General features: G+C 44.7%; 1 protein-coding gene across 1 annotated transcript in view; it reads right to left on the bottom strand.

The window, feature by feature from the left end:
• The window catches only part of ATF6 (activating transcription factor 6), a 104928-nt gene that overhangs the window by 46627 nt on the left and 44594 nt on the right, over positions 1–13707 (bottom strand). The gene's annotated exons all lie outside the window — the stretch shown is intronic.

The raw sequence follows: 13707 nt of genomic DNA, 5'->3' as shown, positions 1-13707 counted from the left end.
ATTTACTTTCTAAAAAGTTTTTTTTTTAAGGAAGTGGGAAACCTAGTCTGCTTTCCCATCAGCTCTCAGGGAAAAAAACTGAGATTGAAAAAAAAAAGTCACAGGAGGACCACAACAATGGCCGCTCCTACAAATCAGTCTAGCAGGATCATGCCAGCTCTTTCACAATGACTTCAGTTCAGAGCTGGGTGGGTCTCCACATATATCTTGGCAGGGAGTTTGGGCAAAATTCCGAGGAAGCCGAATGTCTGTGTGGTGGTCTGGCAGGGCAGGGCTGCAACCCACACTCCAAATCCCACCGGCCTTAAGTCTTTCCCCCCCTCCCCTCATTAAATAGCTTTTTGTGCCTCTTTAAACTCGATGCTAAAAGTTTGTTTACGCTAACGGCGCACGATCCGAAAGCATGCTTTAAGTGCAGCGTTGGGTGTAAGACTCCAGCACCTCGTTGCATTTCTCTCATAAGGAACTTTACTCCAGACATAATCGCGAGTTAAAAAGTTTTATTTAAGAAAGCCAGCGAGTTCAGTAGGTCCATTGAGACATAAGGCTAGAATGCAGATATGGGGAAACACCAGTACATTTAAAGGGTACATACAATAGGATTGATTAGTTTCAGGACATAATACAAAAGGGCCAAGTTGAGGCAGAGTTGTCTTGATGGCTTAGGTATAAGGAAACAATACAGAAGGTAACAGCCGGTAACTACTCACTGGCAAAACCATACATGAAACTAATGCGTGAAATAGCTAGGTGATTGCCGGGGCTCCCAGGCATTGTTCCGCGGGGCCTGGTAATACACTAATGATTAGCCGGGCAGGTCTCCATTGAGGTGTAGATGCCGGGGGAAGGGGGGTATGGGCAGAGGCAGAAAGCCAGGAAGCCTTAGCTGACATTGGGCCAGAAGCGCAGGGGGAGGTAGCCACGCTTTCGCAGCCGTTTCGGCATGAACGCCCTACGAGAGTTTAGTACCAACGCACAGAAGCGAGTGCACTTACCTGCATCAAACGTGAAATGGTTTCCCACCTTTGCAGATCGGTCTGCTTTATCTGATGGGCAGACGAGGCAGCTGCTCAGGACCTGCCACCAGACCTGTGGCAATGCCCCCCGTGAGCAGTGCCTGCCAACTGTTATCCGGGTCACCCGCTCCTTTTAAACTCATCTTACCCCGACACCCATTGTCTGGCATTCACGGCCCTCCAGCAGGGGCTGATGTGGTGCCCATTCTCTACCCTCCCACCCTGTCGAGGAGGGAGGGCAAGGAATGCACAACTGGGGCAGCAGCATTGCTAGAGGGGGCATTGCCACAGGGCTAGTGGTGAGTCTTGGTCATCAGATAAGCCATGGAGAGGGAGCCAACAGGGCAAGGATGATCAAGGGCCTGGGGACCAAGCCCTACGAGGAAAGGCTGAGGGAGCTGGGAATGTTCAGTCTGGAGAAGAGGAGGTTGAGGGGGGACATGATTGCTCTCTTTAAGTATTTGAAGGGCTGACACTTAGAGGAGGGCAGGGAGCTGTTCCTGTTGGCAGCAGAGGATAGGACTCACAATAATGGGGTTAAATTGCGGGAGGAAAGATACTGGCTGGATGTTATGATTATTTTTTTTACAGTAAGAGTTGTTCGACAATGGAATCAGCTACCCAGGGAGGTGGTGAGCTCCCCTTCACTGGCAGTCTTTAAGCAGTGGCTGGACAAACACTTGTCAGGGATGCTCTAGGCTGATCCTACATTAAGCAGGGGGTTGGACTAGATGGCCTGTATGGCCCCTTCCAACTCTATGATTCTATGGAACCCTACTTCAGGAAGCAGAGGAAGTTGAGAGATAGCCACGATTAACTGGCAGTGTGTGTGTTGGAGGGGGGGGGGCAATGATACCATTACACAGACAGGCAACAGAGTTGCTGTCCCAGATCACCTAGCATAAACTAGCCTTAAATGGATAGGCACAGAGTGAGGTGTGGCTCTCTTCCCGCCTTTGTTGGAACTGAGCCTGTGGCTACAGACCACAGCTGGAGCTTGTGAGGGGCAGGCTGGCCCAGCAGAATCAGAGGGCACAGGGGCTTCCTCTGGCCAGGGCTGCAGGAGGAGTGAAAAAGAAGAAAAGTTGGTTTTTATATGCCAACTTTCTCTACCAATTAAGGAAGAATCAAACCGGCTTACAATCAACTTCCCTTCCCCTCCCCACAACAGACACCCTGTGAGGTAGGTGAGGCTGAGAGACTGTGACTAGCCCAAGGTCACCCAGCTGGCTTCATGTGTAGGAGGCGGGAAACAAATCCAGTTCTCCAGACTAGTCTCCGTCGCTCATATGGAGGAGTGGGGAATCAAACCCGGTTCTCCAGATCAGAGTCCACCGCTCCAAACCATTGCTCTTAACCACTACACCACACTGGCACCCGAGTGAGTGGCGGGGATGCTGGCACCCACCTCTTATATATGATCCCTGCCACACAGCCAAGCACCTGGCTAACCTCCCTTTGCCATTGCTGTGAAATCTGAACAGGCTGCAGCTTCTCTCATCTGCTGAATTTCAGACTCAATGAGGAGGATGGGAGGAAGCAGCCGAAACACAACAGACCGGGTTCTGCTTTCCATACCATTTTCCAGAATTTGCTTTATAAAAATGAAATACAAAGTCCCTTTCCTGTTCTCATTTAAGGCAGAGGCACCTGCTCAAGTCGTCCTAGCTGTTGGACTCAGATCACACGTCCCAGGAGCAGATCACCACTGTGGTTCCAGCCCAGCAAGCCAGAAGCATCTTTGTGCCACTGCACCACAGCAAGAAGTGGTTCGTAGCTTCCAGTCTAAGAGACCAAGGTGTCCTACCACCTTTTCCACCCCAAAGGCTATACCAGGGAGTCAAGCCAAGTGAGCAGGCTGCAGTGAGGACGAGAATCTTGGAAAATTAAGCAGAAAAGCTGGTAGGATTCAAATCTAGAAATCCAATTCTTGATCCAGGATGGATTCCCAACATCCCAGCATCTTCAACCATGCACTTAGAAGTACAACAACAAAATCTTCCAAACGGATGATGAGCATCTGAAACGCTGTAATAATCTGCACAGCCAACAGGAGGTGGTGTGACATGCTAGCATCCGCATGCTCACAATTCCTGCACCTGGACTTTTATAATACTTTGACTCTTTTATAGTACTCTGGACATTATATGTTGTGTAACTATAAACTTGGCAGGAAAAATGGTTTCAAATGGGAAAATGTTGCTTCATCTGTATGGAATTAGGTCTGAAACATCAGCTGTAGGCAAGAGAAACCAAGCACCAAGAAAGCTGCGTTGGAATGCTAAGGGTTTTTTAGCCCCTGTACAATGACCCCCTTTAGCGAGATCAATAATGGAAATTGTGCACAAGGGAGCCAGACAGATTGCAGCTGGAAATGGTCAAATACACAACTGTGGTTTTATATAGACAAAAGCAGAAAGTCGTTTAAGGACAATGGTATGTTCCCGCCAACTGAATTGGGTGAGGGAAGAAAAAGGAAAAAAACCTTACATTATTGGAGAAGTCAAAAACATTTTCATTCCATGTAGACGTGCTACTTCTTAAGATATGGTACCAGTTTCATTTGTGAAGTTATCTTATACTGAACCTGACCATTGGTCTATCAAGGTCAGTATTGTCTACTCAAATTGACAGAGGTTCTCCAGGCAGAAATCTTTCACATCACCTACTTTATGATCCATTTAACCAGAGTTGTCGGGGATTGAACCTGGGGCCTTCTAAACACAAAGCAGAGGCTCTACCACTGAGCCTTTCCTTCCCCTCCCCCCCGGCCAATTTTTGTAAGCTGATCAGCTTAAATATATTGCTTGTAATTCAACAACCCATGCATGGAAGTTCTTACATGTTTCTCCCCATTCCAGAAACCCCTTCCAACCCCCAGACAGATTATTTGCAAAGCTGCAGGACCCCTGGTGGAGCCACCTCCTCCCCATAGGTTGGGGGGGAAGCGTGTGGAGGGACAAGGGGTTGAAATGGCTCCTCCCTCTTCTGCAAGCACAGCCCTTGTGAGAGGTGGGGGGCAGTGTCACCCCCTGGTCCCTCCTCATCTGCATGGTTACATCTCCATGTGAGTTTTGTAATCTGTTCCTCTTTCTGTGGGTCAGATGGGGCTGCAGGAACAGTTTGGAATGAAGGAAATATGACTTCCATGCAGGACTCAAGCAGTTATTAGAAATTTCCAAGAATCCTGGAAGAAAGAGCAGGAAGACTCATTTTTCAACTTATTCCTCCTCCCCATATTCCAATTTAGTCATTTCCACTTAGAGACAAAATTAAGGCTTGCTTGGGATACACCAGAGCATGTTGGGGTGGGGAGAGAAACGCGGGAAATAAGCTCCTCTCCTTTCAGCACAGGGGTACACATGGAAAGGCTCACTCTACACACAGAAGCTTCACTTGAGCTCTTCCCTCTCGATTTCCAAAACGAGGCAGATTATAGGACATCCAAACGGAACCCCGAAGTTGGATGCAGAGTGGCTTCTAGGTTCCGCCATGGACTCACAAAGATGTCCTGAGCTCTGAGGTGTCAACTATGGCAGGCCCTCCACACTTACACACAGGTCTGGCAGCAGCCCCATTGCTTGCACGAACCAGCCACAGCCACCAACATGCTTTGATAAATCCTGGCCTCTTTGAGGGCCAACGCTGCTCTAAACAGAACGTGTTCACCTCATGCAAAATCCCAAATGAGAGAGCATCTCTGACTTACAACGCCCTTAAATGTCTCTAAATGCCTTAGACAAATGATTGAATTACTGTCTTACACGCAGGTACTCCACTATGTTTTGACCGCTGGTCACAGGAACCACCAAGACTGGGTGATAGAGAAACTGGGATGGGGTGGGGGGAAAACACACCTTGACAGTATTTATTTATTTAAACTTCCCCCCCTTCTCTTAAACAAATGGGATCAAAGGTGGGGAATATTCAGTAGAGTACACCCAGCCTCAAAGGCTCCGAGAGCTCTTCGCTACCAGAATTCTTCAAACCTCTTGTTAATCTATGGCCTACAGAACTTGGTCTCTGCTTCTCTCTCACTATTCCATATAGAAGACTCTTAGACAGGTATCTTCATTGCAAGTATCCTCACTCTGAATAATATTTTTTCCAACAAAAAATGTGGTGGTTGAAAATTCATGGCGCCTGCAGGAGGGATGGACTCTATGCTGGCAAGGAGAGAAGCGTCTTTGAGAAATTGCTTCCTTCGTGTGGAAACAAAATCTCTGGTTTTGTACTTGGAAAAAAAAATCTCTCCAAGACACAGACTTGCCTTGGAAACCATATTTCTGGAACAAATCCCCCAGCCTTTCAAGAATTGCAGATGGCTGCCTCCAGCACTAATGGTAAAATACGAGCAAGTTGTGTTTGAGTGGGAGGTCAAATTATACATCTCATCTCACACAAATCAGAATCTTCTTGAAACTGAAAGCGCTAACAAGGAAAAATCAAAAGTGCAAACAAGACTTCAGCTTGGGCTTCTAACCATGTTCTGTACACAGAGACAACTTAAGCATGTTTTTCTTCTCTCTCTCTGTCTCTCTCTCTCTCACACACACACACTTTCACAGAAATGGAAACTCTCATCCCTAGTGGCTGATTAACACATGCACAGACCTCTCTTAGGGTTGCCAGTTTCCCCCTGGCCAGTGGTAGGGGATGGGGACGGGCGCAGGGTTGGGATTTGCCAAACTTGGGATTTGCTAAGGAAACTGCATTCAGACACACAGAAAATGGAGGCCTCTAGAACCCAGAGGTTTTCAACCTTGCTCTGTGCACAAAGGTGTGAAGCAGTGCACAGTCGTGACAAATAAGACACGTCCACGCCCATCACGAACACGGGTCTGTTGGCGCCACCAGGCACATTCACAAATTTGGCCCTAATCACAGGAATCGTTAAAAGGGTCCTCTATACTTTAGAAACATACAGTGCATTCCTAAGGAGAGTGACTCCAGTCTAAGCCCACTGAAATGAATGGGCTTAGACTGGAGTCACTCTCCTTGGGAATGCACTGATAATCTCAAAAGCAGTCCTCAAGGGAGGCTGACAGCCAGAGGTTTAGCACAGGGGAGGGGGGGGCTACGGCAAACATCGTGTTTGCAAAAAGAGAAACCTGAATTCATATAGTCTAATGTGATTTAAATTAAAGTGAATCTGTCTTACATTATTCAATAATTTAAGAAAAATCAAACTGCAAAACGTTGTAAGAAAATGAGACAAGCTTGTCAATTAAGCCAGTATCTTCAAATTCATTGGCAAGAACAGGTTTACTTCTTTCCAATTCAATTCAAGATGGCCTGCTCATTTGCACTTGTATTTATCTCTGTGTAGAGATAAAATCCACCCAGAATTCTCCTTAGGGAGCATAACCACCCTGTATCCTCCCATCTCCGGTGACTATGGCTCTGTTTATAAGGCATCTAGGACAGTTGGGGCGATAGCGATTCTTGTCAATGAAGCTTGAGGAAATGACTTCACCAGCTTGGGCTTACTACAGTCACCAATGTAAAACAATGCACAAACCGCCTTCTGCTTTTCATTCACAAAATGGGCAGCCCAACAACAAAAAAAGAGACTTTGGGCTGGACAGGAAGACTGCATCCTTGCTTGGCTCTGCTTGGTGACAACTGTTTTCAGTAACAGGATCCTGGTGCACATGAGATAATGTTCCTATGCCATTATCTGCCAAAGAACGCAACTATCCTTTTTGCCAGAGCACTCAAGATTGGCATTGTCTAAGAGTAGCAAAAAAGAAAAAGAAATGTAGAGCCAACCCTTGCTGTTTTAAGTTTTGGAAGTAAAAAGAAAAAGATGTGCTCTAGTGATTCGAAACTGTAAGAAGCGCCAAGACACCATGCAGACCTTCACAGAAAACCATCTGACTTGGAACACATTCTACTAAATCCAAATCCCATCCTTTCCTGCCTCAGCCTAAAATCCAGTGCCAGCCACATAGCTCAATCCTATGATATATAGACTTGGAAAGAAGACCCACCGAGTTCACGGTAATGAACAATCATAGGACTGCAGCCCTAGCTGAAATAGGATGCTGGGGGTAGGGGGTGGGGGGAGATGCCGGAAGAGTCAGAAAACTGGACGAGGGGGTACCCATTAGCTAGGTTTTGCTTCACACTTCAAAAGCTACGTGTGGTGTAGTGGTTAAGAGCAGTGGTTTGGAGTGGTGGACTCTCATCTGGAGAACCGGGTTTAATTCCCCACTCCTCCACATGAGCGGTGGAGGCTAATCTGGTGAACTGGATTTGTTTCCCCACTCCTACACACAAAGCCAGCTGGGTGACCTTGGGCTAGTCACAGCTCTGATAAAGCTCTCTCAGCCCCACCTACCTCACAGGGTGTCTGTTGCGGGGAGGGGAAGGGAAGGTGATTGTAAGCCACTTTAATTCTTCCTTAAGTGGTAGAGAAAGTCGGCATATAAAAACCAACTCTTCTTCTTCAATTACCCCTTGACACAAGGACAAACTAGACATTATTTTTAATGAGCCAGGCCAGGCCATTTTTCTGACTCAAAATTGCTACAGGATGGGATGCTTGCCTCATTGGGAGTGGGCTGCACATGTACTGAATCCTGCATGTGAGCCCCTCCAATTGGGCAAATAACACTACCCCAGAGCCATTTTGGGTTGGGAAAACAGAGCCAGAAGAGCAGAACCCTCCCCTATACCATGGTCTTAATCTGAATCAGGACCCTATGGCACTTCATTAGTTCTTCACAACTGCCATCTGCCTGTGATGAATACCAACTGGATCAGGAAAACGCACACCCAATTAGTTTTTTTTTAAAGTTACGTTGAACTTGGGCCCACAAACACCAAAGGATTGCCTAATTCCAAATGAAGAGGTATTTCTATAGTGTACCACTACGGATAGGAACTTGCAAACTGAATACTCCTCTGTGTAAAACAAACAAGCACCCTCCTCGTAGAAAGCTACCGTGTCATGGCTAGCCTTCTCCCCCACACACTAGCTTTCTACATGGAGGGAATTTTTGCCCAGAAAAGCCTGCAAGCGTTCAAGAATATTGGTATGAAGCGGCACGACTACCTTGGGGAGAAGGAACCCCGGCTCCCAGAAACTGGTGACTGAGACTCTAACCAACTTCCATCCTGCACACGAAAAAAAACCCAGCTCCCAGAAAAAACAAGCTGTATTTCTAAGTCATGAAGCGCTTTCAAGAGAGTCTCAGGAATCCCTAGTCCTGTGTTAAGATTTGTGTTGTGTAACAATTTGGACACCACTGGAAAGTCCAGGCCACAATCTGTAAAATCTAAGGGAAAACGTCATTCTATTCTGGCTGAGCTATAAAGAGCACATTTCCATCTTAACCAACAACTGGCTACAGTTTTGTCTGGATTATTTTTATTAGAAACCTTTCGGTTGGGGGGTGGGGGACATATTCCCAAAGTTCCCAGAATCAGATAGCATTAGAATAGACCTGTTACTTCACACTCCACCAGTCATCCCCTGGGAGCAAACATTCTCCACATTCTGCTTGGCACATGCGTGTACACACTACATTGTTGACAGATGGCCATCTAGCCTCTGCTTAAAAACCTCCAGGGAAGGAGCACTTACCACCTCCCAAGGAAGCCTGTTCTGAGGAACCACTCTAACCGTCACAAAGTTCTTCCTGATGTTTAGCCGGAAACTCTTTTGATTTAATTTCAACCTATTGGTTCTGGTCCGACCTTCTGGGGCAACAGAAAACAACTTGGCACCATCCTCTATATGACAGCCCTTCAAGATAGTTATCATATCACCTCTCGGTCGTCTCCTCTCCAGGCTAAACATACCGAGCTCCTTCAAATTTTCCTCATAGGACTTGGTCTCCAGACCCCTCACCATCTTTGTTGCCCTCCTCTGGACACATTCCAGCTTGCCTATATCCTTCTTAAATTGTGGTGCCCAAAACTGAATACTCTAGGTGAGGTCTAACAAAGCAGAGTAAAGCGATTCCATCACTTCGAGTGATCTGGCACTATACTTGATACAGCCCAAAATTGCATTTGCCTTTTTAGCTACCGCATCATACTGCTGACTCATGTTCAGTGTATGGTCTACTAAGACCCTTAGATCCTTTTTGCACATACTATTGCCAAGACAAGTCTCCCCCATCCTCTAAATATGCATTTGATTTTTCCTACATAAGTGCAGAACTTTACATTTATCTCTGTTGAAATTCATTTTATTAATTTTCACCCAGTTTTCCAGCCTGTCAAGATGGTCCTGTATCCTGGCCCTGTCTTCTACTGTATTTGCCACCCTTCCCAATTTAGTATCATCTGCAAATATAATAAGCATCCCCTCTATTTCTTCATCCAAATCATTTATAAAGATGTTGAACAATACAGGGCCCAGGACATATCCCTGAGGCACTCCACTTGTCACTCCTCTCCAAGTGGATGAGGAACCATTAACAAACACTCTCTGGGTGCGACTTGTCAACCAGTTACAGGTGCACCTAACAGTAATAGGACCTAAACCACATTTTACCAACTTGTCAACAAGAATATTATGTGGAACCTTATCACAAGCCTTACTGAAATCAATATAAACTATGTCCACAGAATTCCCCTGATCCAGCAAAACAGTAACTTTCTCAAAAAAGGAGATGAGTTTGTCATGGCCCTAGGGGTAAAGATGAGCAAGATAAGGTATATTTCCACCATTTCTGAACCCCATATGAAGTATAACGGAGTGAATAGAATGGTTTTTAGCTGTATGAAGTAAAACGCAGCTGCCTAGTCTGACTGACCTTGAAGATAACGAGGAAGCATAAAATCCTTCCTTGCTGGGAAAACCTACTGAATGGTAATTTATGTTCAGTGCTGAAATTTATATATTGTGATACAATTACCATACCTCTTCTGTACAGGAAAATGTTTACCCATCGTATCTTGGAAATCCTAGATTCTGAATCAGATAAAAGGACGGCACTTGCCCTCTGAAAGTTAGAGAACTTTCCTGGCAGTTAAGACACACATTAGCTTGACATGGATCACTCTCCATCCCCTCCAAGGGACGTAAAACAAAGACTCAGATCTTTGATCCTTGCGTGGATTAAGGTTCTGAAGTACTTCCTCTTAGAATGATTTCTAAGACATTTACAACTCATCTTGTGAGACTGAGAAAAGCTCATTTCTGATAACCTAGCTAAGGCTGGATGTCTGAAATGACTACTTGCAGACTTCTTCATCTGACGATGGAGGCTCTTAGAAATCCTACCAACATTAGAGTGGGGTCTAAGAGTTTGGATCATTCCATATCTGGAACATTGGTAACCCATCTCATTCTAGACAAGGATAGATGGAATCTCATAAAGGACCTATACAGTCTTGCTTGGCTTATACAGTTCTTACAAGCATGAAGATTGTAAAACCTATAGTTTCCTGCACATAGGACTAAAAGATAATATTCTGAGTTTATGTCAGAATTCTTCTCTAATTGACAGAGAGGATTCTGAACATTATCTCTGCAGAAGCCAGAGTTCTTCCTAACTAACAGGAATGCCTCTGTAGTCTGTAACATTGCTTACTCAGAGCAAAAGCTCTTACATTGACCTATAGGTACAATTCTCTCTGAAATTGGCATTATCAGAGAAGGACAATTTAAATAGCTTAGAGCTAAGACATAGTGTATTAATTGGCTTTCACAGACGCTTTGCATTGTTGTCTGATTCAGACACAGCTATAGATATTCCTGATCTTAAATCAGGAATCATAAGCTAAGAACACTAAGAGATTTCTATAATTTCATGGACGGTCTTGGCATAGACTGGAAATATGCTTTAATATAATAACAACTTTTACATAGAACCATGAAACATAGAACTCTAATCTTTGCATATACCAAAGATATGCCCTGCAATGACATGGAAATACAGGAAGGATTCACAAATCTCCCTAAGCTTTGCTTTAAGCTGGAGAGGTTTGGAAATGAGTAAAACTAAGTAAAGACCTTGTAATACAAAGGGTTTAAATATCTTTAACATTAGATCCTTTCAGAACCTTACAGATAGGTAAAGAAGGTGTACAGATGACATGATGAGGTATGGACTTCTGTATTAAGATGTTATGATATTCTAAATGATTTGAATGAAGATGTTTATAATCAAATCCTTTTCCATAGTATTAACCATATAATATTTCTGTATTTGATATATTCCTGAATGAAATAATATTACAGGTTTAAGATTTAAACTCTCATATAGAGAGACATAGAGACCGCTAAAGATTGCTGAAGATCGCTTGCTATGTATACACATTTAAGACTGATGATGTCTAACTTTATATAATGTTTTAAGACTTTGTAACCACAATACAAGTATATATTATGTGATGTAAAATAAATGTGTTTTTGATATAAAAGTAAGTGATCCACTTCTTGTAAATAATTTGGAGCATTTCAAGAAAAAGCTTGCATTAGGTGAGCAATGTTGATTCCTGCTCATTAGGTACCTAGCTGAATAAGATAACATATCACTTCTCAGGAAGTGGTCCTTTCTAAGAGTTCAGGTACTGAAAGGCATGAACCGTGACAAGTTTAGTCTGACATGACATTCACATAGCAAGTGTGTGTGTTAAGTAACATCAAGTCGTTTCCAATTTACAACGACTCTATGAATTAATCTGAAGAAGTGAGCTGTGGCTCACAAACGCTCATACCCAGCCAGAAATTTTGTTAGTCTTTAAGGTGCTACTGGACTCTTGCTCTTTTCTACTGTAATGGACAGACTAACATGGCTACCCATTTTGATCTATTCCTATGAATGAATGGCCTCCAAAGCATGCTATCATTAACAACCTTGCTCAGGTCTTACAAACTGAAGGCCGTGGCTTTTTTTATTGAGTCAATCCATCTCATGCTGGGTCTTCCTCTTTTCCTACTGTCTTCAACTACTTGCATGGCAGATAATGTATACATTTCTAGCAGAGTGGCATCTAGGGCATTTTGCATTTAATATCAGGCGTTTCCTGTAGCCAATTTTAACTTTCCAGTTACTTTTATATCTAAACAACTTTCCATTTGTCAGCAACCATATCCCCATTAACAAGACAACATCCAGCTAATTCTTTTCCCATAAAAATGTGAAGGAAGTGGGGCTACACCCACATGGTACAGAACAAGTGGCTGGGCTTACAGAAGAACCTGGAAAGCATTTTTTAATAAAAAAACAAACAAACTACAGACAACTTCAGCAATACATGTTTTTCACAGTGAAAACACTAATGCAAGCAATTGAGAAGTTCACAGTTCCATCCTAAGGAGAGTTATATGCTTCCAAGCTCACTGACATGAATGAACTTTGAAGGGTTTTACTCTGGTTAGGTTTTACTCTGTCAGTAATGGAGGACGAGTTTCCCTAAAAGACAGTTTGCTTACCATGACTGAACTTTCCTCACAGTGCGCAGCTACCAAATGCCTTTTCGAGTGCATTCCCAAAGCACACAGGTTGACAGTTAATACCCGGACTGTGTTGTACATGAGGATGCTAAAATATTATCCAACTTACAGGGGTACATTGAGAGGCCAATGGAGGCAGAAAGGCTTCCTCTAAGGTAGAACATTGGAAGAGGGAACCACTACCTTGGACTAAAAAAAGTCGAGCAACTGCTCCACCTGCTGACAGGTAGCGGGATACTTGTGTGTGTGTGTGTGTGTGTAAAGTACCGTCAAGTCACAGCCGACTTATGGCGACCCCTTATGGGGTTTTCAAGGCAAGAGACTAACAGAGGTGGTTTGCCAGTGCCTTCCTCTGCACAGCAACCCTGGTCTTCCTTGGTGGTCTCCCATCCAAATATTAACCAAGGCTGACCCTGCTTAGCTTCTGCGATCTGACAAGATCAGGCTAGCCTGGGCCATCCAGGTCAGGGCAGCGGGATACTTACCCCCGAGTAAACTGCAGGCTGTTTAAAGCAGCAGAGAGAGCGCTGACAGTGTTTACAGTGTTAGGAGGAAAATATATCAGAGAAACAGAAATTGCTAAAGTGGCTTCAAGTGGGTCTAAAGAAGGCAAGTGGCCACTGAAAGGGACTGAACAGTCGATGCCAAGTCCCAAAAGCAACAGAAGCCAACGCAAAGTGAGGCCCAACTCTTACACAGGGGAGGGGAGAGGGCAGCTGATGGTAACCAGTCCCTTGGTGCAAAATGTCAGTCCGACTCTACCCATGTTTATGGGTCAGTCAGGGCACCAGTGAGTGTCATCAGGAGACCCCCCCTCCCCGGCTGGAGCAGGGCCCAGGAGACTTACTCCTTACCCCACTGTGTCAGCGTGCAAGCAGATCTGGCCAGATCTCTGCTGCACTGTAGCACCACCACAACAGGTGGCCGGTGGGTGGAACTGCAGTTTTCAGCCTGCCAGAGAATCAGATGATTTCAGACCAGGGAACTCATTGCTCAGGTACAAGCTGAGCGAATTCTCATTTGATTCCCTGCTGAGCTACTAACCATTACCCTTACTGAATGAATGAACAAACGGAAGCACAAATGCACTTTTGAGAACACCAACATTAACATGAAGTCATAGACACATAGAGCTGGAAGGGACCCCAAGGGTAATCTAGTCCAACCCCCTGCACAATGCAGGAAATTCACAGCTACCTGCCCCACTCCCCCAGTGACCCCTGCTCTATGCCCAGAGGCATGTCATATTTACTCTTTTCTTATGTTCAATTA

This window comes from Euleptes europaea, chromosome 2 (assembly GCF_029931775.1).
Source record: "Euleptes europaea isolate rEulEur1 chromosome 2, rEulEur1.hap1, whole genome shotgun sequence".
Taxonomy (NCBI): domain Eukaryota; kingdom Metazoa; phylum Chordata; class Lepidosauria; order Squamata; family Sphaerodactylidae; genus Euleptes; species Euleptes europaea.
Note: the sequence above shows the minus strand (reverse complement) of the source record. Positions and strands in the feature narration are given on the sequence as shown.